This window comes from Scleropages formosus, chromosome 5 (assembly GCF_900964775.1).
Source record: "Scleropages formosus chromosome 5, fSclFor1.1, whole genome shotgun sequence".
In the NCBI taxonomy this organism is placed as follows: Eukaryota; Metazoa; Chordata; class Actinopteri; order Osteoglossiformes; family Osteoglossidae; genus Scleropages; species Scleropages formosus.
In genome coordinates this window covers 1,772,591-1,800,247 of record NC_041810.1, presented here as the reverse complement: position 1 = coordinate 1,800,247, position 27,657 = coordinate 1,772,591, and the positions used below count along the sequence as shown (strand labels likewise).

General features: G+C 42.0%; 1 long non-coding RNA gene across 1 annotated transcript; it reads right to left on the bottom strand.

The window, feature by feature from the left end:
* On the bottom strand, window positions 1-27,657 carry LOC108926676 (uncharacterized). Its single transcript, XR_001965488.2, has 4 exons — window positions 27,615-27,657; window positions 19,945-20,071; window positions 622-701; window positions 1-75 (listed from the first exon to the last, which is right to left on the bottom strand). It is a non-coding gene; the product is annotated as an uncharacterized LOC108926676 (long non-coding RNA).

The following is a 27,657-nucleotide window of genomic DNA, read 5'->3' as shown; positions in this document are numbered from 1 at the left end:
GGAACAGCGGAGAGAGGCCTGATTCCATTATCCCAGGTTCCAGATCGGCTCTGGCGGCAGGAGACTGAGCGGCCCCTTTCAGACAGAGGAACAAAGGATGGGGCTTTAGAGCTTCGCTTCAGGGAGATCGAGGAAAGGCGGTCAGACCGTGGCGATAACAGCCTTGGCAAAGGCCGCACAGACGAAAGTGACAGAATGTCCGCTTAGGCAAGGGCGAGAACGAGAGCTGAGCTTCTTCACACAGCAAGAGTAGGACATGGAGGGCATCTAGAGACTGAAGTACCGAAGCCTGAATCTTTCATTTAAATAAACAGAAAAGAGTTTTCTTACTGACTCTTTCTGTTCCACACAACTGGTTGCTCAGGGTGATTAATACGAATATAATCTAAGGAATTTGTTCATCACTGGGATGTGTATGTTGATGGAAAAACCTAAATCTGCACTACTTCGCTTCTCAAACTTTTATCAAAGACTTTTTCCCTTCATCTCAGAAACATCCTGGTAACTAGCTTTAGAGAATGTCAGGAGTTAAAAAATAAATATAAATGCAATATGATGATAACAATAATAATAAAGAAAGTATCAAGAGAATTGTCATTGAGTTCAATGCTTCCCACTCACCTTAGAATCTTGCACCTCTTGTCAATAAATCTTCACCTTCCTAAAAGAAAACTCTTGCTTTGCCCTCCGCTGTCTTCTACCTGTCAGTAACAGAGGAAAATGTAGTAGTTATACAACAGTTATTGCTTTCATACTTCAGTAAACAAAATCACTTAATTCAGTCCCGTGCTTCATGCATCCTTTTTTCTTTCCAGCAGGTGTGAATGAATGCAAGGTAAGTAATACACCATGTTCAAGTCTGCTAATTCTCTCTCTCACACACACAGTCTGAAGCCGCCTGTCCCAAGTGGGGTCGCAGCGAGCCGGAGCTTAACCCGGCAACACAGGGCGCAAGGCTGGAGGGGGAAGGGACACACCCTGGATGGGACGCCCCAAGCAGGACTTGAACCCCAGATCCACCAGAGAGCAGGCACAGGCCAAACCCCTGTCTGCTAATTCATTAATTACAAATATTCCAAGGTCTTCCTCGTTCATACGGCACACACACACACACACACACACACCGTCCCATAATCTTGCACTTTACACCGAGCCCATTCTACGCTGACCACACACTTTGCTTCAATTTGTATTTTTCCTCCTGCTTTGTCACATGGCTTATGTATTGAACCAGGCTTGTTAATTCCTGCTATCTGTCCTGTGTCCTTCCCTTTCTTGTTTGTTCTGTTTTGCTGCCAGTTAAGTGAAGGGAATAATTAATGAGGAACAGGGAAGGTGTCGGCTGACAAGACGGGAGGGCTTCCACGCACAGACTGAATAATAGACCATGGTGTTTGTGGCAGGGCTGCGAATAAGCTGATAAGATTCCCAGCATGCCTCACTGACACACCTGAAGGAAAAGAAGAAAATACTTCACTGTTTTTAGGCTCTCAAAGGCAAATTTGACAAAGATCTGATATGAAATATTAACAGAGAATCCACCATTATTTAAAGAAACTAGAAAGTAAGTGTGTGTGTGTGTGTGTGTGTGTGTGTGTGTGTGTGTGTGTGTGTGAGAGAAACTGCAGGTGTAGGTGATTTTGAGTAGCGAAGTTTCACGCAGAAAGGGTGCAGGTAAAAGGCAGGCACTATAATTTAGCATGACAGTTAAAGTGCTTAAATCACCGCGGAGCTGTGCAAGCACACATCTACTAAGTCAAAGCATTATTGATCATTAATAATCATCTATTATTTTGAACGTATGACGAAGGACAGGAAAGGTTGTTCTCTGATACAGATCATTCATAACCCTCCAGTTTTCTTCAAAAGTAATATATTTCGTTAAGCTACTTACACGTATTTATCATTTCATAGAGCAGGCTAATTTTTACTGTATCAATTCATGGTAAGCTCATAGCTCAAGAGTATTACAGCAGGAGGTTGGAGTCAAAGGGAGCAGCTGTAACCACTATGCCACCTACATAAAAAGAACAAACCAACAAAACAGCCATAGATTTCGTTTAACCATCTCTCAGGTAAAGGTGATCTTCAGACTGTTTCATTTTGTTTAAAGTGGCCTCTTAGGGATGGGTGTGGAAAAAGCGTTGTGGTGAGGCTCGAGGAATTCCACTTGGGATTTTGATCTCAGCATGGACTGTGGCATTTCTCCATTTGCATTAATAATGAGGACGTGATCAACAGAATGGTTTCACATTGCAACAAAAGTTCATTATGGGATATACCATGCTGTCCATGAAAAGTGCCACCCCAGACCTTGGCAATGAACCACAGTGAAGTATTGTCTGCATCCCTGAGCCAAGGGTTCGTATTATTAATTATCAGCCGGGACAGCTGTGGGGGATATATATCATTGAGAGACACACAGCTTGCCCAGGCAGACACGTGCCGCTATTTGCACACCTGCCCCAAAGTGAACTGCACACAATTAGTTTCAACGCACAACAACCAGGATCTGCCCACCGGCACTTTCAGCATGCTCAATTATCAAGTCATAAAAACAGCCGACAAAGTTTATCCGGAAAGCTCCAGGAAATTAACTGTCTCCAGTAATTGAAGGCATTGGGATCATTATGGCGGATTAAGAACACGTAAATCCAATAACAAGAGCTTAGAGCGGGGGAGCGAGGAGAGAGGGGGAAGCTGGGAGGGTTGCGGGGGAGATGAACTTCAATCGCGTCCGCGGAGAGCAGGGTCGCGGAGTGCCGTCGATGCAGCCGGCTGCAAACTAACTTCTCGAACGATGCTCAATAGCACCTTGAGAAAATTGGATCGAGAGACGAGAGAGAGGGAGAGAGAAATGGCGTGCTCACCAACTCAATAGGTGCATTAATATCAGATCATGTGGGAAAAACTCTGCTCTTGATCTGAGAGGCTTACAAATCCAATGCAAAATAATCCTTTTATCTTGAAGTCATATAAGCATGAGACATAACCTGAAATGCGAAAATTAAAGAAACCAGGGGACTAAGAGGGCCTATGAAAATGCCGAGTCCAAGTCGAGCCTAAGGAATTTAGATGGGGGCATTTCTTTTCATGTGGATTATTTGTGATCTTTCCCATGAGGTGCTACCCGTTTCTGGCTTTATTACTCATCACAAGGAGGGAGGCTGAGATGAAAACAGATTGTGCGTTCAGATGTTCCACAGCTCTTATGGGATGAGGTGCCAGTGTCAACGCTGAGAAGGAAAAAGAAGAGAAATAAACAGTGATCATCTCTCTTTTTCCCCATGATGGTGTATGTCTTATGATACCGGCCAGAAGACATCACATCACACCTCTGACATCCAGACAGATTCAAGGCTACATCTTCAACCAGCAGTTTGGATTTAAACCACTGTGCACGCACCACACCTCTTTGAACTGAGGCCTTTACACACAATGTGAGGTGCACAGAACACAGTGAAGTTTAGACAGCTGAGCAATAGCACCCTTCAATAATTATTTTTCATATATTTAATCATGGGAAAGCATGTACTTTGTAATAACACATTTGCATTTACATTTCATCATGTAGCTGATGCTAAACTACTTACAATTACTATATAATAATAATAATAATAATAATAATAATAATAATAATAATTTTTTTTTTTTTTTTTCAGAACCGCTTGTCCCATACGGGGTCACGGGGAACCGGAGCCTACCCGGCAACACAGGGCGGAAGGCCGGAGGGGGAGGGGACATACCCAGGACGGGACGCCAGTCCGTCACAAGGCACCCCAAGCGGGACTCGAACCCCAGACCCACCGGAGAGCAGGACCGCAGTCCAACCCACCGCGCCATAATAATAATAATAATAATAATAATAATAATAATAATAATAATAAAAAACTAATTTATTCTTTAATCATGGGAGACATGGCAGTAGGTACTGTAGTGGTTAGAGCTGCCTCCTTCTACTTGAAGGTGCCCAGTCTGATTGCCACCTTCTGCTGCACAACCCATGGTCACACTACTTACCCTGAATTAGTACAGTAAAAGTTACCCTGCCGTAAAATGGATAGATCATTCTGAAAAGATTAACATTGTACATAGCTTTGGTGAAAAGCATGTGCAAAATAAATCTAAATTAAAAAATCCCATTAGCAAATTAGCAAATTTTATGCCGATTACACATAAACTAAATTTCATTAATGGAAGTTAAAAGCTGCAGATGTAAAAATATACCGATCTATAAGACTTGAAACATAATTATAGTAAAAAAATTACACCTGATATAATGGAGCTGGTATAGAATTCATGAAACAAAACGGTGTCCTTTCCTTCCACCTGCAGATGCCTGACAGCCAAAGACTTTTCCGACCTTCCCACATACATGTTTAATGCCACTGAGTGACTTCTTTACAAAGTGACATCAGACTTAGCAAACGTAAAACACACGTGCCGCTGCAGCACCACTGGAGCAATGAAAGTGGCAGAATCTGTAGTGAGGTGGCGCACTGGGGGGGGAGTATTACACCGCATCCAACATTCCCGACGGCAGGGACGCTGCACTGCTGTCAGCCGTCTCTCCTCATGGCTACTGCTGAGCCCCGAGGCACCCCTCCATCATTGACAGCATACACATCCCTCGCCTCGGTCTCTTTATTAGCCCTGTTTGCTTTTGCCCCAGCCTCAGCGGGGGAATCAAAGTCAGACCCCCGCCCTTTTTCGGCACAACCTTCCCCGGCCTGCTCATAAACCCACCATCCATCTCCATTACACCCCAGAAAATGGTATTTGTCACTTTGTGGGGCAGAAATAATCAATATGTCTTCTGAGGGCAGCGAGAGCATTAAATGTGGCAAATTGATGTCTCTCACCCGAACGCTATCTCCCCAGCAGATTGCTGGCTACCTAATGGGGAACCATGCAGGTTTGTCTGAGCAGGGGGCCGGGGGTGTCTGTATGAATTAAGGAGTGAGAGAGAGTGTGTGCGTGTGTATCTGTGTGTGAGAGAGAGCGCAATAAACTGTTCTTTTTTGGGTATGCTCCTGCCTCTTCCCTATGGACAGTAGGTGGAATACTGGTTAGAGCTGCTCCTCCACACTCATAGGTTTGAATCCTACCTCCTGCTGTTGAGCCCATGAGCTTGGTAATTACCCTGAACTGAAACAGTAAAAGATACCTTGCTGCATAAATGAGTAAATTATGTAAGTGCCCTAAAGTTATAACGTTGTGCACCTTTTAGGAAGTCTAAAATCTTGAGTGTTGGTTCTCCATTTCAGCACCAGTGTGAAGAAATAAGCTCCTTCTGTCCCTCAGAGCAGCTGGATCCCCTCTACTGTTCAAAAAGGCTCTCAGAACTCATCTCTTTCACACACTTTTATCATACAATAACAGCTGTGATTCAGTAATCGAGCATATGAATCCAAGCTTGTCGCGGGGTGCACTTTTGTTAACTCTGAGCTGTATATTGCTTTGCAGAAAGGCATCTGGCGAGTGCATGAATACAAAAGCAAATGTAAGTTGCTTTGGAGAAAAGGATCAGCAAAATAAATAAATTCAAATGTTTAACAGGAGTATTGTTGTGTTTCGAAAGCCCATTAAACCAACCATTAAACTATTAAACTTTCATCTTCAACAGGCTCATTCTAGCAGACAAAGTAAAAACTTGTAAATGATTAAAAAAAAAGACTTAGATGACCTGCATCATCAAGACAGAAGTCAGAATTTCTTCAATCTCTATTCCGGCAAGAGTAAATATAATACGAACAAGGACCATTCTATCTAGAGGGCAGTTCCTCAGCTTGTACATTTTAGAAGTGCCAATAAAACACCATCATAAACACTAAAACAGCTACCGACACCCAAGATCTGTTTATGGAAATCCCAGAAGCTACCCAACACTCCAAAATTGCACATTCCTGCATTTTGGCTGACTATATCAATCTTTGTGACTATTAGTGCCAAGACTGTGTCATACCTCATTTTGGATTCAGACTGACAGCCTTGGGGTTGCACTCCGACAACAAAAAGTATTCTAGAGAAGCTTCTGGGATGCAACTTACACTGGTCTGTCCTGATTCATTGCCAGCTCCTTGGATGATCCCCACCATATAGGTGAATTTCTGGATAGAGCTGTTATCTTTGGATTTGAAGGACCCAAATTGAAATCCCACCCCATACTGTTGTACCTTTGATCAATGTACTTACCCTAAACTGATACAGTAAAAAAAAATATCCTCTTGTGTAAATGGGTAAGTCAGGGCACCTTGATTTTCCAAAGTTTTCCGATAAATGTGTCCATTTTTTGACTCAACAGACTTAAAGAGTGAGCAGAGAAATGGTGAGAAAACTGTTCTTTCATGGACTGAAGAGAGACCAGCCTTTGCTTACAGGACTGAAGAAATGGATATTTTCAAAATCTTTTAAAAATTCACACAGCACTTATATGTTATTCAAAGAAGCAGAACCTAGTAAGAGCTAGGAATATGACTGAGAACATCTAAAATTCTGAGTTCAAATTCATATCCTTTTCCAGACTTCAATGAAAGTTCAGTTTATTCAACAGTGGAAAAAATGCATTACCACCTATCTATCAATCTTCCAATGCACTTTATGAGCTTTTAAGTAAAGTTCTTGTTAAATGGAATAGGAAAAGATAACTTAATTACTCCAACCTGTGTGTCCCGTTGGTGAAAAGTGTCTGCTAAATAAATACATGTAAATATAAATATAAATTTGAACATACAGATGGGGTGTGGTGGTGCAGTGGGTTGGACCACAGTCCTGCTCTCCGGTGGGTCTGGGGTTCAAGTCCCACTGGGGGTGCCTTGCGATGGACTGGCGTCCCGTCCTGGGTGTGTCCCCTCCCCCTCCGGCCTTAGGCCCTGTGTTACCGGGTAGGCTCCAGTTCCCCACCCCCCCATATGGGACAAGCGGTTCTGAAACATGGATTTTGGCACTTTTGTCTGTTTAATCAATTTCCAAATGGCAGTATATTTTAAATTATTTAAAAATTTTAAATGTAAATATAAAACACTATTGAATCAAATAATGCATTCTTAGTCTATTAACACATTGTTCAGAATTTAAAGTCTTCAGTTAATGCTTGAGCTTTGTAAAAACACATTCTCTGGAATACGATGAGCTAACGTGAACAGCTGGAAATGGAAGAGGGTGCTCTGCAATATCGAGACAGTGAGAGATACGCTCAGATACACTCTCATCAAGTAATTAACCAAAATGCTGAACATAAAGAGGAAAATGTCACTGGTGGAAATGAGTTATGGTAGAAATTAGTGTGCAAATATACTAACTGCATGCTTGTGTTGTGTATGTCTTCTGAACGCATTCCTTGTTTTGCTAATGTAACACTGTTTACTACTTACTGACCTTCACGCTTGAAGTTTATTAATAGCTCATGAATGTTTATTCTGATCAAATAAGATAGTTATTTCTACACTCTTACATGGTGATAGAAAGCAGCATGTTTTTAATCAGTAAGCAAGGAGTTTGACAACGATTTTTCCCAACAGGTGTTAAACACCTGCCAACAAATGGTAACCACATGCAAGTATGTGTAAGTGTTGCCTTGCAATTCCAAGGAGGTTATCATAATACAAGCCTGCTATAAATTGGTATATTTTTGATCACAAAAATAGCAAATATAAATAACTACAATGGAAGGGGAAAATTGCTTAGTATTGATATGGCACCTCATACTCATTAACTATATGAGATTCCATGTATAGTGAACATTGTGTGTTTCATTGACTGGATGCTGCATTTTGAACGGGTACAGTGTGAGTAGGTTGCATTACCTCGTTCTTTTGGCAGGGTCTGTATTGAAGAACCGAGCACTTGCTACTTTCAGTATTCTTTCACCAGTAGACGTTCATGTGGGACTATTTCGGCACCAGGATAAGATGGCATCCAAATTAAGGAATTATTTTACTTGAAGATACATACAAAGCACAAATATGTGTGTACATATCCACCCATCCACAGACACAGTGTGTCCATTCATCCATGCATTACCATTAAGTGCTTATGCCATACAAGATTGTGATGGTCTGGAGCCTTTCCCAGAAGGATATTGTATGAGGCAGGGAACACCTTAAGGAGGGGATACCAGTGCATTGCAGAGCAAATACAAAAGGACACATACTAAGGACAATTTAATGTTACCAGTCACCTGAAACACACAGTGGGAGGAAAATAGAGCACCAGGAGGAAGCCCATGTGGGGAGAAAATGCAACCTCCAAGCAGACTGAGCAAGGTCTAAACCTACACAAGAACCCACAGCACATCACCAGTTTGTGCTGCACCACTGTCCCACCCAACCAAGATTCAATCAGCTTCTATTTTCCGAGATATCTGAGTCACCAGTGAACTGCTCCAGGATCAGCATAGAGGTCGTCTATTGACTTTCCCTTCATTACATGAATGGCTCCTGAGCTCTGTTATGCCTGAGGGTGTATGTGAACTCAGAATCTCTGGAGGTGACACTGAACCTAGAACCTGCCACTGACTTGTGAGTACAACGTTTAAAAATGCATGTCAGCACTTTCACTACTGAATCACTTCCACCACTTAACAGAAGAGGAATAAGATCAGACAAATGAAGGACTGAGGCAAGTTAACTGCTACAAATGACACCATTAAACCGTAGGAGAGATCTGATTCAGCACATCTTGAACATTTTAGAAAAAAATTTTGGAGAGTGCTTCCTGTGCTACTCTTCTCTCACACAGGTCTGTAACACCAATGAAAATAGCATTTCTTGCCAGGATGCTTTGCAAGTGCCAGCTAAGGTTTAATGAGCAAATTGTAGCCTGTTCTTCCATTTGTCTATGAAAACCAAAGACTTCAGTAATTCAATCAAGTGCAAGCTAATGCAGTGGGTTTAGGTCACTAGAAATCGATTTGGCACAGTGCTTTGGGGGAGGTTACTGCTCAGTTTAAACCTGTTTGTTTTGCAAACGCAGAAAATCAGGGTTGAAGGTAAGCGTTACATTGATTGAAGAGAAGCCCAGAGGAGGACATGCAGAGAATCTCTCCAGCTTTTAGACGCTGCTCCAATGTGGTAAAAATCTGAAGGCTGAGAGAAATTTCACCTTTCATGGGGAAATGATTCAGGCACATTTCTAAAGCAATATTAGAATGGCTGAAGAACAAAAGGGTCAATGTCCCAAGGTGGCGAAACTGATATCCTGATCTGTATCCCACTGAGAATTTGTGGCAGCATTTGAACAACACAATCCTCAAACACTATCCAACCAACTTGAACAACCTGGAGCAAATCTGCCTGCAATGAAAAGGGCCAAACCCACTTCGGAACAGTGCGCAAAGCTGCTTACATACTTAAGCCAAAATATTTAAAGAAATTATCTATTTATCTATTTTTCTATGTATTTATTAACAGTGCCACCTAGAGCTGAAGTAGAAGTGCTCTGAGTCACATAAGTAAAATCACAGTTGAAATCAGAGCTGTGTCACGCGCCAACTGCGACTTAGAGTCCTGGACAAAAAATCCCTCTGGGGAAGGTATAATCATCAGGTATATCCCCTCAGGAGGTCATTGCATGTGGCCCCAATTAATGCATCAGTGTTAGGGATAAGTGCAGGGTTGACAGTTGCTGCATACCAGCAGGGTGGTATATCTTCTCCTGTCTGATTCTTAGCCTTGCTGCATGGTACTACTTGACCGGCCATGGGAAAATGAAGGTGGAGTTGGCAGGGATGTGAATCAGAAGAGCACACATCAGCCACCCTTCTGCCTCATGGCAGACTCGTGGGACAGCATGTGCAGCCAAGGGCAAGTTATAAATTGGATACAACTAAAATCGGGAGGGGGAAAACAGTGGACAAAAAGCTGAAAAAAAGGATTGGTTCCAGGAGGTTCTGCCTTAACATATAAAAAAGGAGCCATTTTTCTGAGCTGAAGGGTGTACAATTATTGATCTTGCTCTTTATATGCCATATACCACCATCTAATCAAATTGCACAAAAAAGATCCTTCAAAACACTCTTGTTAAGTCATTAAGCCTAATTTACATACAGTAAAGTATTAGATGGCAGTCATACGATATGCATATCCTACAATTAGCATATTTCCCAGGGTCTTCTGTTACACAAAGTGTAGAATTAATATAAACAATTCCACGAGTGGCTCTGCATGGATGCAATTAAGCAAAATAACAAAGGGAAGACGGAGAAAGAAAAACATTCCCCAAACATGCTGCTCGGTGGCATAATAACTGGGTGCCAAGCTGCAGAGAAATTGTTATGCCACATCTTGAGAAAAGAAACCTTTCAATACAAAATGCACAGCCCATTTCAAGCCCAGTACCAGCAGCAGCACATGGTCGATGCCTGGCAGCCCTGGTCTTACGGCCTCTGGTGCTGTACCAGGATCTAGCAGCCCAAACCTTAATAGACAACTGGGATTTTGTCTCCCTGGTGATATGCGTAGCCCTGTTTTTAGCCCTCTCAAAGCCATAGATGGGAATCCTATCTTGAAATACCAAAGTCCAAACTGTGCACATTGTGAGAAGCAACCCGTGCCAGTGGAGTTGCTATGAGGTCCAGTGTATGTGGTGTGTGAGAACCTGGGGAGTTCAGAGCTAGCCTCTTTGACGGGGAGCGAATAGAGGCTTGTGACCTTAGGGGGAGTTGGGAGGCACTGGCTGAGGGTTTAGTAGCAGATAATAAGGGCTGTGTAGGAGTGTAGCATAGGAGCTGAGGAGTGATGAGGATACTGTTTTAATGAACCCAACAGAGGGCAGCGGATGGTGGGATAATGAGAGAGAGGAAACAGGGTGAGTGGGAGCAACTCACTGGGTTACATGGCCACGGTCCAGACGCAAAGCTGACTTGTGGGGCAGAGAGAAAGAAAAACAAGAACAAAGGGGCAGAGTATAAATATGTAAACGAGAACTTAACACTACAGAGCGCAACACAAACAATAGCTGCGGCAAAAAACGTTCAGAGATCTTAAAAAAGGGTGGTCACAAGGCTGAAGATAACATGCATTTAAAACATCCTAAGACCTTGACCTTGTTTCTACTCCTCTCTCACAGGGTAACATAATTGTTAAATAACTCTTTCTGAGCATGAGACTGAGGTCTGTATACAACCCTGAACTACCCATTTATCCCAGCATGCAAATAGCAGACTTACAGGGTATGCTTTATGTAAGTAAAATTCCACCACTGCTTCATAGTTTCTAAAAGAAGATCTTTGGTCATGTGTCTATTGTCCCACACAAACAACACTCATACATTTTGAGACCTCCTATATTTAAAAACCAAGTCAATGGAAGAAGCAAACATGATAATTGTCTTATTAGGCAAAAAGTCCTGAGATGAAATTATAGTTGCAGCAACATGTCATAAGAGGGCTACCATCTATAATTGTATATAAAAATCAAAGCATGTAGCCAAACAACTATTTTATTGATATAATCAGACCTCTTCAGATGTGGCCCTTTTTTTTATAATGACTTCAATTGTCAGTGTAAAAGGCCTTGATACTAAGAATTCCTTGAAAAAGCCCAATACGTTTTGTCTTTGGCTCGTTTGACTTTTTTAGTGTAAGGCAGCTGAGCAAGGTTTTGCTGCTCCACAGGATGTCTGCGTTTTACCTCTCCGCCTTCGGAACCGTCTGTCCCTCGCATCTCTCTCTTTATACAATATTTCAGGGTCATACCTCAGATGATGGGTCCTAGGCAGGCACTGGAGGCACCCCCTTTGGACTAATGCAGAGCGGGTACACAGACCAGTATAGTCAGCTGAAGAACCTCAGATTTAATCACACATAGCGGGGTGAGGCACAGGAAGACGTCAGATTACGCTATGCAGGTAAGGGAAAACAAAGGCGACGTGGACTTGAACAGAAAAAGAGGGAGGCGGGAAAAAATGAGGAAAAAAGGGAAAGGGACCTGTCTACCGACAATGGCAAAATAAGGGTTGCATGGCTCGTTTTGTCTCGGCGAGGACAGCGTGTCAGACAGCATTATCTCCCTCCCGCTCTGTACACCCCACACACACCGCGCTTGCTGAATTTTAAGCAGCGGCTCGACAGAGCAAGGTAATGAGCTGGAGGAGAGCAGCCAGGCATGGCAGACGGCCCGCGTGCAGATGAGGAGGCGCGGGAAGATGCTGGGACACGCGGGGTGTGTGGGGAGGGGGGGGGAGGTTGCAGCGGAAGGGGTCCAAGGTGGCGGGAGACCTGCAGTGTGCCACCCGCTTCGCTCACAGACTGCATTTAATTAACCGCATTTCCCGCCATACACGTTCACCTCTGTCGCCGGGGGAAACGGATCTGGGTGCGCTCCCTCTGTTTCTGTTCTTTCACCTGCCTGCAGGTACATGGGCTTGTGAGCAATCCGCTGGTCAAAGACCTCAAGGCTTGATTCTGTGCATATGGATGTGCTAATTATATATGAATCATAGATGAACATGGCTTGTTTTCTTCAATCCATAAAATGACTCTTCAAAAACACTTGGAGGAACCAAAGAGTGTGCAGGTTCTAAAAGCTCACAGTTGTAATCAGTGTGCTTGAGCCTGTTCTCATCTAGATCCTCTTCAACTCATAGTTTCGCCACCATTCTCATACTTTCCTTTCCCTCCACTTTTGTATCTTTTTCTTGGAGTATCACTGCCCCATATTGTCAAGAGTCTCAATCTGTATTCCTCTGCAGTCTTGATTTCTCTAGGTCATTTTAAATCGTTGCTCAGCTGTTCGGACTGCATGGTGCCCCCAGCAGCAGGTGCCGTCCCAGTTCTTTGCTCTTTCGCTCTGTAAAAATGTTATTTTTTTCGCACATCGGTGTGTGATAGCTTAGTGGTCGAAAACCTCCGGGCGACGTGTGCTCACTTGTTTCTGTTCATAAAACATCAAGCAGCACAAAGATCTGGTTGATGAAAGCATGGATGTGAGAATTATATATAAATCATAGATGATTTCAAACGTCTAGGGTTTTTTCCTGAGCCTGTGAAATGACTTTCTCAGAGAGCTTGCAGAAACTGAAGAATCTGAGTTCCAAGTCAATGTGCCACAGGCTTTCTGTTTTTCTTTTCTAACCTCTTCACATCATGCTGTCATCACATTTCTCATATTTCACTTTTTGCCATATTTACACTTTTCTTAAAGTACTCCATTGCTCCACATACTGTCCCAATTGTCTACTTCACATTTACTCCAGTGACTCTATATTCCTGTTGAGACTCTGGTTTTGTTGGTCATTTTAGATTTTTTTCACCTGATTGGTTAAGATGGAGCTCAAAGGTTTTTGCATACAATAGTTTGGATGTTGTGACCACAAATATTTGAGTTCTAACTCATTGTCAGTCAGTCACAGCACTCAAAAGCACTATTTCTCCTTTTGAAGGAAACGAAAGTGGTGGTAAATTATGATTTGGGATTAGTGAACGAATCAACGGAACTCAAACTGAAGACAAGCAGAACCAATAACGAAGTATTTAATGGATTACAGAAAAGGAGCACATCATACTGTCACTCCTAGTTTAAGCAGCCGCACACAGCTTATTAGCAGGTAATTACAAATGGCAAACATTATTATCCAGAAGACCCAGTTGTACGACACATTTGGAATATTAAAACCAATTTATAAATCAGATTCTTTTTTTAAATGACAGATTCAAATATTTGCATTTTGGGAATAAAAAAAAAAAAAACTAATACAAAATTTGAAAATGGACTCACGAGTTATCTGCTGCGGCACTGCACTCCTGGCGTTCTGCATGTTGCCCATTACTGATAGTTCTATAAAGGGGAGTGTTAAGATTTACAATGTCGGTGATAATCAAAAGGAAATATTAGCTTGTTTTCTGCAGCTGGGGACCAACATCATTTCATTATGTTCTTGCTGAAACTGAGTGAAGTAAAAAGAATGTGTTGCGTGTTGCTTTTGCTCTATAGCTACACTGGTAAAAGAAGCAGTCGAAATCCAGTTCTGTTCCGCTCACCTGGCTTTATATCTATAAATCTTGACATTCCTTGAAATGTACAGTAATATTTGGGCTTTTATATTATTACCGTGAATAGCCAAGGTTTCTCCTTTCTGACAGATGCCTGATCGCGAGCTGTAGCTATGCTTACCTTCCTCTCAGTCAATACCAGTTGTTCATCTGAGCTGCTTATTGACACATTTTGCATCATTCACACAAGAGCGTCTTTTCCAGACCTACAGACCTCTGCCAATGTAGCAGTCCTGTTTCCTCTGTGCTGTAGAGCGGAGCTGCTTGACTGACAACCCCAATTGTTAACAGAGATACATTATGTACCTGAGAGATAGCCATGTTCAGCAGACTTGTACAGCAGATTTGCTTTTCTTTAATAAGAAATAACAGGTTGTTGTGTGTGTTTCCAGCCATGACACTGTAGAATTAAGGCAGTGTTTCGGTTCAGCCCTAATTATTCTAAGGTGCAAAACAACTGAGGGTGAGAGAATATTTACATTTACATTTATTTATTAAGCAGACGCTTTTCTCCAAAGTGACTTCCAATGAACTCTATGTAGTGTTATCAGCCCACACACCTTATTCACCAAGGTGACTTACACTGCTAGATACACTACTTACAATGGGTCACTCATCCCTACATCTGTGTCACATTATTATATTTTCTTAAAATAATGTTTATCTAAGTGGACTGTGACCATGGGAAATGGGACCTGTACACATGACTACGGGAAGGACTTTGTCTTCTAGTAAAAGCTGTCATTATTCCTACAATGCACTTCATGCCACAAGTAAAAGGAGAGCTGTTTAATGGTCTAACAAACACTTTTCCTGGAACAATGCAAGAAGTACAGACAGAAGACAAAAGCCCCGTGTGTGCATGTCTTCAGAACAGGCCTGAGTACAGACAAGAAGCAGCTGTATGACTAAATAAAGGAATCGACAAACTCCTGTTGTGAGCCAGAGGCTGCTTTTTGGGCACGGAGAAATGGAGGGAGGGGTGTTAGGGATGGGGCAAAGTGCTGCTATAGTGCCACCCCTCACGATTCACAACGCTGTTTTGATGTTGGAGCAAAGTGACAGCCAGAGATCTTCACTGCGGTAAGAGTCCGAGTCTGCATGCATGGAGGCTGCCTTTAGCTACTTCTCCACATTTTTTTTGCTTGTTGCAATGTTGCTGGGCAAAGAACAGAATGTTACACTCAAAGTTTCTTCGTATCATCAGAACATTGTGTCTCTGTTCCAGCCCTACTGAGGCACACAATAAAATCTGCAAAGCTTTTTTATTAAATTAAAATGCTGCAAATGATTAAGTTTAAAATGATTTGTATGCTTAATTTGTTTAAAAAAACGACAAAATGTGCATATTTCTTGCAAGATATTAATTAATTTGCATGGAATATGCAAATTTAAGTATGCAATATGCACATTTATACTTAAAGTTGTATCCAGTAAATACTTTATCTGACCATTAAATGCATTAAAACTGCAATAACGTAAATTAGTTGGCCTCAGCAATGCTTGAATGGTATCTGAGATGTCTGTGAGGGTGGCTCTGGGGAAATGTACCAACTCATGAGCCATTCATTGTCATGGGCAACTAAGTCTGTCCAGCCTATAAAAGTGAAATGCACCATTAGCCAGGTCCTCCAAAAGTACTAGAGTGCCCACACTCCCTTAATTGTGAATAACTTAAAGCACTTTAATAGCTATTTCTATAATGACTGAAGGTTTGTTGCTTCAAAGCCATTACATCTATCTATCTATCTAGCCCTTGCAGTGTAAAAAATTTATATATTGCAGGACATGCTTTGCTATAATTTAAAACATTTATTTCAGGTATCTGTGCTTGAAGTACTAAGAGTGAAGTGGTTATGTTTCATCTACAAATTAAAAAACTGAGTTACACTTACTCCTGGGAACAACATAACTGGGATCAATGATACTAATTTTAAAAACAATTGAATTTTTAATGTCAGAAAGACTACTTTTCCTTTTATTGCTTGTACTTCAAATTCTTGCTAATTGGTTTACCATAGTAACTTAATACATTGTCTTAGCTACCATAGTGTAAAAAGTGTTATACATTTTAATAGGCGGCACTTTAAGAACTTTGGGTGTACAACAACCTTTCAATTTAAAAAAAGAAGAAAAAAATATTGCTGTAATATCTTTACATCTATGTTCATATGAGCTACTAGCAGAATCCAGTCACTGCACACTTGAAACTCTTTCAATCACACCATTCTAAAAATGTCTGGAAAACATATAACACCTGCAGTGACATGTTGGACTAAGTGTGTGAAGTTATTTTTATGGCAGCTACAAGTTTAAAAAGTTTGCTTGGTCAAACTGCAGTGATATCGAGGAACAGCGAGTTTTAGAAAAACGGACACTTGTTCTTTGCCACCAAAGGAATACAATACAAAGAATGAGAAATGTACGAATAAATGTGCAGTTTTTAGGAGCGTACTGGGCTCCTTCTACCGAAATGTTAACCTACTATGTATTGTCTACAAATGTCTGCTTCCTTCCCTCTTGACTTTGCTCTTATGCTCCAATGCTTACTTTCCCTCCCTTCCTGTCTCTTTTTGCTAAAAGGGCATCCACTTCCTACACGGACCCCATGATGGCCAAAGAGGAGGGTGCTGGGGGGTAGGCAGGCTTACAAAAACTGTGGGCATGAAAACGTAGTCCAAACACGGTCAGAGTCAAAGGAGTGGGACGGTGGACTCCAACGCAGAAAGAAAGACACCTTCGTTACATCACAAGCAAGATGATTTCAAAGGGAAAACCCACTTTAGCAAGCGTTTCCCAAAATTGCTAGAGGCTAATGAAAAACCAGAGCCTAAAAAATAAAGTGCTGATAAGAACACATAAAAATAATAACATATAGCACAATAACAAAAAGGAATATAAAACTAATTCTTAATTCTAATGTCTCTTTAATATCTCCTTCTTTTTTCCACCAACCATTTCAACATGATGTCTATCGGCTCCCATCCAAACATCGTTCTGTTAGGCCTTGTTTTGCATTTCCCCAAACTGAGGTGCGGCTTTTTGTGTCCGTGTCCTTACTCTTCTGTCTGCAAGCATAGCGAGGTGATTAATCTCATAATAGAAATATGGAGATAATGAAGGTTGGTTAAATCTTGCCAACAGAGGGTTTTTTCTCCCTCTCTCTGTCTATCTCTCCCTCTCAGACACAGATGTTCTCTATCACCCGCTTAGATCCTTTTCACGTCACTTTACTCTGGCAGGGCGGTCAAACCGCATACAGGTGTTCATTGTTCCCCTTTACAGGGACAAAGCAAAACAATTAAAGTGCACCTTGACAAATGCATCCCTCAGAAACGGACCAATCTCACTGTCCCTCCTCCAGGCCAGCGGAGATGGTGACTCCAACCACATGGCCAAAAGGATGTGTGGTGTTGCCTTACCAACTGAACCAGGAGCAGGACGGGGAGGCCCAACAACTGGTGATCAACAGTCAACAAAGATCCCATAGGATACCACCGAAACACAACAAACGGGTTTACAAAAGCCCCCATTTAGCATTCTAATGTGGAGATTTTTACACTTCAAAAACACAATTATGGTAATTTGAGGAATCGTTTTCCATTCAAACGCTGATTTAATTCACCCTTTTAGCAAGGAAACCTAATTAGAGGGTTTAATTAACATGTGCAATGTGAGCTGTGAGCAGGGCACGGCGCCGGGTGCTATGTTAGCATTCCACGCCATTCGCAGGGCAGCGCAGCACAACAGAGTCTGGGGCCCATGCAAATCAGGGGAAAGGCTCACGACATTGGGGTAGAGGGATTATTTGCCGAAGTATTTGTTCGGATTCAAATCCGAGACTCTCGTGAGGGGAAAGCCGAGCACGGGGGGAGTTTGAAGGCTTCCCCAGCACAGAGAGTTGGATTTTAGCATGCACTTCTCATTAGGTGTTCAGGCTACGCTCCCAAAGACTTCAAGAAAACCTTTCAAAATCAGATGCATCTTTTATTCGTGGCCTTCCTGCCAGCACACCGGTCTCCAGCGGCCATAAGGTCTCCACAGTGAAGAATGTGATCTCAAAAGAAATAGCAGTAACATGGGCAAAAGTCTGTATTTTACAATGAGACATAAATTAGAACTTTCAAAAAGGTAAAGTAAGCAGTAGTTTCACAAAAAGAGGCTGAATAAATATGGAGTTGTTTCACTGAACAAAACTTTTTTAAAACATTTTACTGCTCAAGAGAGACAACGTTCCAAACTGCCATATGGTATTTATGGTAACTAAATTGAACCCTCAGATTGAGTTCTGGTCAACATTGATAGATTAACAGCTTTTCTTTGTTAGAAATATGGTTGCTTCCATCTGATTGCCATAAAGCTTCATGAAATTCCCCACACCAGGCATCTGAACACATTAAATTAGTGGTTACCAGTTTCATTGAATTTTATGTTTTATTTGTACTTTGTACATCTGTGGTGTCTGTGGTCATATCTGAGTGGCTGTAAGAAATGAATGAGTGAGAATTTAATAAAGAGCAGAGTATTCAATGTAGAACACAGGAGTTCACACACACACAAGTGGTATTATTTCAAATGAATGAGGGCTATAGACAAAAATTCCAAAAAGAAGCGGTAAATTGGTGATAATGACTTGGGATAGCTAAAAGGTTTAAACTAACATTAGGCAATCATTTATGTTTATAATGGCTTTAATAACAATTTCATTTGGCAACCCAATTCTGCACTGGAATACCAGAAATGCACATCTCTCCCAAACACGAGCAAAGGGTTAAAGGCAGTGCTAAGCAATGAAGATATGACTGATGTATTACAGTTGTCCCGTTAAGGTACATTAAGAATTTTCAGCAGTTTCACTCTAAAAACCTATGGATCTGCTCTGGGTAAAAACTGTATTTCTAATGCAAAAACCCAGAAGTCTCATCGCTAAGTTGATTTTCTGCCTACACTTTTATTCAAAGCAATTTACAGTATTTCTCCCATTTATATACTTGGGCATTTTTGATGGAGTATATTTTTACCAAAAGACTGTAAGTACTGCAGTACTGGGGAGATGAATAGGCAGCCTTCAGGTTACAAGTCCATGTCCTTAACATTTTAACATTTAGTACCCTCACCTTTCATTTTATTTTTGCTATATTGCTGTGACATCATGCAATTGCAAGAGCAATTTTAGTCCCAGTTGGAGGGTTGTTAAATATTCACCAACTGGGGGAACTCAAGGTCAGTGGTGAAAATAAGTGTTCAGAACAGAAAGCACTAAAATGAGTGTCTCACATACATGCCCTGGAACAGCTCTAAGAAGAATTTGCTTACCAATATGAGCTACGCATTTAAATTTTAAAGACATTAAAGCATATCCAAGACTAAACTTCCAGGCCCCATCCCCAGCGCTAGGAAACGGTAAATGTTACGGTCTGCCCTTCTTGAAACAGGCGTCACACTTCACCGCTTTGTCTGCAGCCCTGTAAAATGCTTCCCGTTTTAATAATCTACCAAACCAAATTAGTTATTGTTCTGTTTCATTTCATAGAAATATCAAAAACAGTTTGCAAATAATTAACTTAAAATTACTCTGTAAAGGCCGCACAGCTAAAAGAAAGCACTAGCTTGGTTGCAAGTGGCATTTAGAAATTAAATGTGTTCTGTAAAAAAACTGAGAAATAATGAATAGCAAGTGGTTATGAAAGTTTACTTTTTTCCTGTACTCCATGAAATCTAACGGAAAACTTTTCCCATAAGATATTTTACATACCCCTGTCCTGTTAACTGTAAACATTAATAATTACAATACAGATGCACAAAACAAAGTAATAATTAAGGAGCAGCTGTCACTACTACCAGCTTTACAGGACACTTGTACCAGTATATTATTTAATAGAAAAGTATATCATTAAACTGTCAAATTAGCACCGTCAACAAACTGTGTATCTCTCATCATGCAATAAGTGTACCTGTACATGGTCTCTGTAGCTACATGGGGTACACAGCAGGGCACCTGGGTGGATGCTTCCGATGAGGGGCCAGGGAAGAACATCGCTGGCAGCGAAGGCTTGCATCCGGACCCATCGCCATGGCGATCTGGAAGAATAATGGCGGGAATCAGTCAAATGCTAACACGGAACATAGCACGCCAGCATTGATGTAGTTACACACACATATAAATGACTGAAATCAGCATGAGAAATGAAAATGAATCAAGTTCAAATTTTAGTATCAGGAAATTCAGGCATTTTCAGTTTTGACAGTTTACTGATACTGCCAGCAAGTTCCTTCAAACATAAAGCTCAGATTGAGAAAGTTATGGGTAAACCCTAAGCTGAATAATTGAGTTTTTTTCTTTTTGATGTTTTCCTGCTCTTTACTTTGCAGCTCTGTACTTTTTTTGTATACCCAAGATTATGATTAGTACAATGCTTTAGGGAAAGTATTATGTACGTGCAGTACTGTTAAAAACAGCAATACATGTTATTGACAAGAACATTTCAAGATAAAACATACTTTTAATGTTAAAAGTTAACTTTTTGGAGATTTATACTGTATTGAGGATTAAAAAGTCAATTTAAAAAAAATGGAAACAGGCAACAATAAGAGTAGTGCAGAGTTGTATAAGGTTTTGTCATTAACCGAATTAGACAGAAATTGCTTTCCAACTTTTTTCCCCATTGGGAACTCTCACACAAGCAGAATTGTAGGCACTGACAGCAAAGCATGGACAAACAAAACTGTTATTTAAAAGAAGCGAATCACCCTGGGTGTCTGAGACAGATACACGAGTTGCCGAGGAGAGAACGGAAGCCAAACGCAAAGGGAAGATGAAGGCATGCATAAAAGGGTGGAATGAGATGCCAGGCTAGATTTTTTTGCCTTTTTATCTGAAGCACATCAAGATTGGTGAGGTGGGAGTTTATCGATGCTCATTAATGCTGTCAAGAGGGAACCGTGTGCCTTTTGTTTCACAAGGTGCACAAGGCTGCACCGCATCACTCCTGCAGTCTGGCAAGATGGTTTGTCTGCCGGTTTGATGGATGGGTCTCCCAGGCAGTCGAGCCACGCTTGTTGGTCATGATCAACCATTATTTTGACAACTACATTTTCTGCCCACGCCGGAGCACAGGAAAACGAGATGCTAAAGCCAGAAGCTGACAGTAATGGTTCCGGAAAGATCCTGATTTAGGGTGGGTTGCCAAGCCATTGGCTGACTTTTCATTGTCTCCCTACAAATAGCAGGTGTCTGATACTCCCCAGTCTGTAGACGGTAACACTGCAGTGGCCCAGCGGTCTCCATGCTGAAGATATTTTCCAGGAGGTATAAATACACACGCAGGTTCTGATGCAGGGCTTAATTATTCTGCATATTCCATTTGCATACTAACACGCCTTGAATGCCAACTATGACCATTGCCCATATTTCACTAATAAATTTGTGGGGGGGGGGCAACTAAAAAGTCACTTTCAATATAGGCAATAAAAAGCATGAGAAGAAGTGAAAATCTGAGCACAGGTTGTTGAAGCTGTGTAGCTGCACTCAAGAGCACCATTCAAATAACACTGTCATTTCCATCCACTTAAATCTCAACAGGTCTTAATAGATGTTGGATGCCGTGGCACAACAAGCGAAAAGACAGCAAATAACTATCAGTCACTGTAATATGCACATTAAAAGAACATTTTCCTCAAGCTAAAGCCCATTATATTATATTATACATTATATTTGCAAAGGGATGCAGTAAAGCATTATCTTTAAATATTGCAAATGAGGAAACGTGTGTAGAATTAGTAACAACAGTAATTAATGATCAATTCGGGAAATGATGCTTTTTTGGAAATAGAAGGCCAACTTATATCTCTACAGATGACTTAAGTGATTAAAAACTTCCATGTAAGTGACTGAGATATGTAATAAGATATAACCCAAAAGAGGATTAAGGTGAAGCGCACAATCGCGGGATGATGCCCTAAGATTCTGCGAGCCAGACAAAAACACGGATTCAATAATATTCTATAATATGGCAAATATCTCTCCAACTCTCATGTTTATATCATAAGCCCTCTTTAGGGCCCTCAGCCGCCCTTTAATCCCGCCATGTGATGGGGGCTGTAAGGCACATATTCAGGCTATTCTATATTCATGCCTGTTAGCCTCTGATCCCGTTTCAAAGCTGTCAGACAACAGGGTTGCCAACACAAGACCGCGTTTGAAGAAGTGAGCGAACAGCTGGTTTCATTGATCTCAAACACTCTCGCTAGTCCTCTCTCGTTCCCTCTCTCTCGCTCGCTCGGTGTGTGCACGTCGAACCCCCTCACCACAGAAGAGCAACACTATTTTGCATATTAAATGGTGACTCCATGAGGACGACTGGAGTCAATGGAAGACTTCTTTTTTGTGCTCTTTCTCAATGTCAGCGCTTGTTGAAAGTGTAATCGTTTGCTGCAGACGTACATTATATTCAGATCTTGTGATGACACACAGCTTTTTTGTGTGTGTCAGTTCCATTCAGAGGATAATGACATTGACAAAAACCACTGCCCTAACATCTGTACAGTTTTAAGTGAGGGGTCAACATAGGACAGGAAACTCAATAGTTAAAGACTAATTCATGGGGCTACCAGGATGCCCATGCAAAACAAATGATATTCTTAACCTGTGCATTTGGTAAAATAAAACTGTAGTGACCTGTGCAACCCCTGTAAGAACAGGACAGGGAAATGATTCCTCAAAAAATGGAAAAAAAACAGGCAGTGCATTAAAATCATGCAGGTCTGTCTGAAAACAACCCAGAACGTGTTCAATCTCATAGTGGCCCAGGATTTGGTGACTTTCAACCCAGCAGTTTCAGAAGGATGCAGTCTAAAATTGTATGTAAAGCTTTTTAATTAGCATGAATGTAATAAAAACCTATTATGCTTACAAAAATGAATATTCTCAGAGGTGGACAAAATTAGAGTCATAATGAATCCCACACATATTATCTACAGGTTAAATTATCTTGGAGGAGACAGTAATCAGGCTATCAAATATTCTGCTAAATGAAAATTTAAAAAATGAAATATATATTAAAACTTTCCTCTCCAGTAAAATACATTTGGAGTCTTAATTAAGTCCAGAAGGGAGATACTACCTAATGCACACTGTTGTAGTCTTTTAGAAGCTCTTTTCAAAGTTCAAAGCAAAGCAGAGGGAAAAAACATTATGGCTGTGAATACCCAATATTGCTCTGAAAGTCAAAGTGAAGTAATTGAATAAGAAAACAACCGCACGGACCGACAGACCGACAGCTTTTATTAAATGGAGTATTCCCCACAACTGGCCTGAATACTGTGTTTATGAGGGCGTGTGTGTGTGTGTGTGTGTGTGTTGGTGCACATGTTGAAAACGAGCTCACTCAGTCATTTCGCACCCTTGCCGATTCCCGTCTATAAGCTGCACGCTGATTAAATGGCTCACTGTTTCCTACCGACTAAGACAGAGTATGACCACAGCATGGATTATTCAGGTCCAAGCAATCCTCCAGGATGTCGAGATCCATTTCATCCTGTTGCCAGTCGTCCAAACATTCATGACTCTCAATAATCCTACTGTTAATCAAAGATCAAAAATTGGAAGCAGCGTTTCGAGTAAAGTTAGGACTTCATATTAATCCATTTGCACCCACACATATTCTGGAGAAGCTAGATCGATAGGAAGAGGACCACGGAAAATACTATATTGCCATGTTTATCCTGCATGATATTTAGAGCCACATTTTCTCTGCAGGCTTTGGAAAGCTTGAGACTGTGCGTGGTGTCTACTGTCTGAAACAATAAGCTTCTTAAACTGCGGTTGCTGCTGATGGTTTTCCCAACAGGGACTACCAACCAATCACGTCGCACACTTCCGAACGATCATAACGAGGGAAAGGGGCGGGATCACATGCCACATAAAGTGGGCAACCATATTTTGACCACTGAATGAGGGGCTTCTAGAAAACAAGAGTCTAATAACAAAAAAGGTTCAGGAGCACCTTTGGAAACAATGGCGGGGGTATGATGTAATCCTGAAGCAAATGCCTGAACCACGGCGGGGGGGTTGGGGGATGGGGGGTGGTCTTCCAGCAGGGGGGGCACTTTTACCATCATCAAAGCATACCTTGGACTCCCAGTCTTATAAAACCTATTGAAAATATTACAGCTCCATGTAGTTATGCGCTGTAGACATTTTTTGCATTGTTGGAGGGTTAAATTAACATATTAAAAAACTGAATAATTTGCATTCTTTTTTTTTATTTGTCCCCTCCAGGTATATAGTTATAACAAATATAGGAGTGGTGCAATCATTGCTGCAGCACAGCACCAGCCGCTCCTGGATGAGAGCAGCAACCCGTCGCTCTCCGGCTGCTGGAGACAGAACTCAATAAGAGGGCACAACCGCCTGGGGACACAGACGGTCGCAGTGCGGTCCACTTAAAGACCTCGCTCCGATATGCGCTCACATTTCCTTTTCCGGAAGTTTGTCAAGATGCCCTGGCTGTGCAGTGAGGGTGACCGAAATCATCCATTTCACTCTGTCATTCTTCAAGCTGCAGAGGAGTCATACTTGAGGAATCATGATGAAGATGTGGGGCAGTGGTGTGCGGGCACGACTTCTGAACCCTTCCCGGTGCCCTCAAGCAGCCTCCAAAGACGACTGATGCCACTATGGCAAAACGAGACATTACCTTCTGAGAGCATCCTAACCCTGGATCCATTTATGAAAATTCAAAGTGAAACACTGAAATTAGAACTTGAGGTTTATTCATAAAGGCTTCGAAATGACTAACAGCAACCCTCCGGGATATAATGTATTCTAATTAAGACCTGTTTTATGTACTTTTAAGCTGTTCTTGCTTATTTTTATAAAGTTGACACCTCTCAAAAGCAAAAATGTCATAAATGGAAGAAATGTCAGCTGCTAAAAGTCATTGACATCATATATTTTCTTATAAAAAGTTGATAAAAACGCCAGTAAAAGTGACAGAAAACCTTTCAGATGTATGGGTCACTCAAAACAGTCTTGCTAATGACTAGTACTGTTTACATTCTCAAAGAAAGTAGAAAAAAACTTTAATTTATTTCATTCACATTATGAATTCCTAATTGCTAACGTGACTAAATAGTGCACCCCATCTGCGATCTCCGCTGCTTTGGAGAAATATGCTCTCATTAAGCACATATTTCTGAGTGACAGAAAACTGTGTCAGGATAAAAAAGAAAATTTAAAAAAAAAAAAATCAAAAATGCTCACTGAACCATATGTCATGTAATTTCACATTTAAGCCTTATTACCTTTCTCAAGCACAGAAAAGGACAAAATCAATTTAATGTAAAATGATATAAAAGGAAATATCAGCTCCTTATGATACGAGCGTAACATGACCTCTCCTCCTTAAAAGCAACGGTTAGTTGACAAAAAGAATGGTTCTACTCTTCCTATTCCGGCACTGAGCGATGACTGAAATCCCAGACTACGTGCAAAAGTAGGGTATGAAAGGGTGTTCGTCAGTCAGAGTAAATAAACAAATAAACAAATAATAGTAAAGAGTAGACCGAACGCCAAGTGAGGAAGAGCACCATCGATCCCAAGCGCTGCCGGAGCGGATCCCTGGCCCCAGGGCCGACGGACTCGGTGCGAGCGCCGCTCACGCCCCGCGGTAAATGGGTGCGGGATCGATGTCGCGCGGCCGCTGACGGCATTAGTCTGTTAGCGCGTGTGCGCGCGCACCTGTGTGTGTAATGAACGGAGGCAGTCCGTCTGCCACGGCCCACAACTGTCCTCCTCTTCAGGGCAAATCAATCACGCGCACCTAACAGAAAGAACCGGGCTCTACATCATCCCTGGCTGCTCACAGTTGTTCACCGCACACAAGTGGCACAAAGGGGAATGCCAATAAACTTTAACATCTTTTGATCAGAGTGTTACAAAAAAGCACTGTAATTGTGCATTTTTTCAAGCAAGCTGTTTTGGGCCATTTGCAAATGTACCTTTTCTGGGTTTTTCTCTGAACTGAGAGGTTGTGATTTTTTTCTCAGTTTAACTATTTTTTTCCATATTATTAATTCATTTCTCAGCCCTCTTGGTATATAATAATAATAATAATAATAATAATAATCTAAACCTGAATTTGCAGGTAACATAGTGATTACAGCTGCTGCTTCATACTTAAAGAATAGAGGTTAGAATCCCACCTGCTGCTATTGTACCCTTTGATTAAGGTACTTACCCTGAAAGTTATATAGTAAAAATTACGCACCTGTGTCATTCGGTAAACAGTTATAAGTGTCTTTGAACAAAAGCAACTGATGAATAATAACAAAAGGACAAACCTTCCTATTAAGACAAACTGCATTTTGTCTGTCCCTATTACCGAATGCCTTTGCTGTACACCACCTAAGGTATAACAGAGCGTACTTTTTTCTTTCTGCAGAATGATCATATTCATAAAAACACAAGCAAATACGAATCTGCACCAAAACATTTTTTTTTTCTTTTCTAGAGGAACTCTTTTCCGCCGTTGGAAGAGCTGTTTTCGGCTCTGTTTTCGGAGTGAGTCAAAATACATTTTTTTGTCAATGGAAAAACATTACAAGTGCAAACTGTTTGGGTCAAATTAACCAAAACATTTCTCTCCACTTGAGCTGCAGCTGCTGAGCGTGAGCATTTGCATTGAGGACGTTTCTTGGCCGATGCTCCGCAGACCTGCTGCCTTCCCCTGGAAGCGTGAGAGAAATTCCACACAAAGTGCTCTGTCTGACGTAAATATGACGGTCCTGTGCTCCCTTGTGGAACGGCTGCGTTTTTGCGCTTGAGCTCTCGCTCAACGTGTCCCAAAGTGCCGTGTCGGTGGTGTGTGACGAGCGTCCGCTGGACGGCTAGAAGGTTGGCACTGGATTTCCGGGTGAAAATGACCCGGCCCCATAAAGATTTGTTTGTGGGTGTTGCCAATGTCTAGGATGGAGACAAAGCCAAACAGAGCGGAGAATGTCGCTGCAAAGACACAGCCGTGACGCCTTCCCTCCCTTCAGCTCACACGCACACGCGCGACACGCGGCCAAGCCAGCATCCATGTGACAGCTGAGCCACAGCACGACAAACCCTATAGACGCGCTCGGGCTGCAGATGAATGCGGAGGCATGTGGCCGAACGCTTGCCGAGTGAACTAGCGCGGGTCGCCTGGTCCGGCTGATGGGCTCCATGACAGCGCCGCTCCGTGTGCGAAAAAACACGCAAAGCTGCCCAGAAAGAACCATGCAGAAACTTTACACCACACCGCCTGTCCTTACGCCATTGCTGCTTCGGAACAAATGGTATTTTTACGGTTTGCGGGAACGCTCTAAGAAAAGAGAAACTCCGCCTGCCAGGCTTTCTGCCCACTGGTCCCCCACATAAGTCCCGCACCTATGTCCTGTCACGAGGGGTCCAGGTGCCCCGCCGCTGTTGCTGATCCCCTGTGCCGGAGAGCGGACGACACAAAGCGACGCAAAGGCGTCGAGAGCGGAGCCCCCCTTTGCACCCCCCCCAGTCTGCGCTAGTGTGGGAAACTTCCCCGGCTGGCGGCGTGTGCCCCGGGCGGCTGCAGAGCGATAAATACCTGAGCGGGATACACACCTGCTTGTCCGTCCGCGACTGAGGCAGCCCGTCTTGTGTAGAG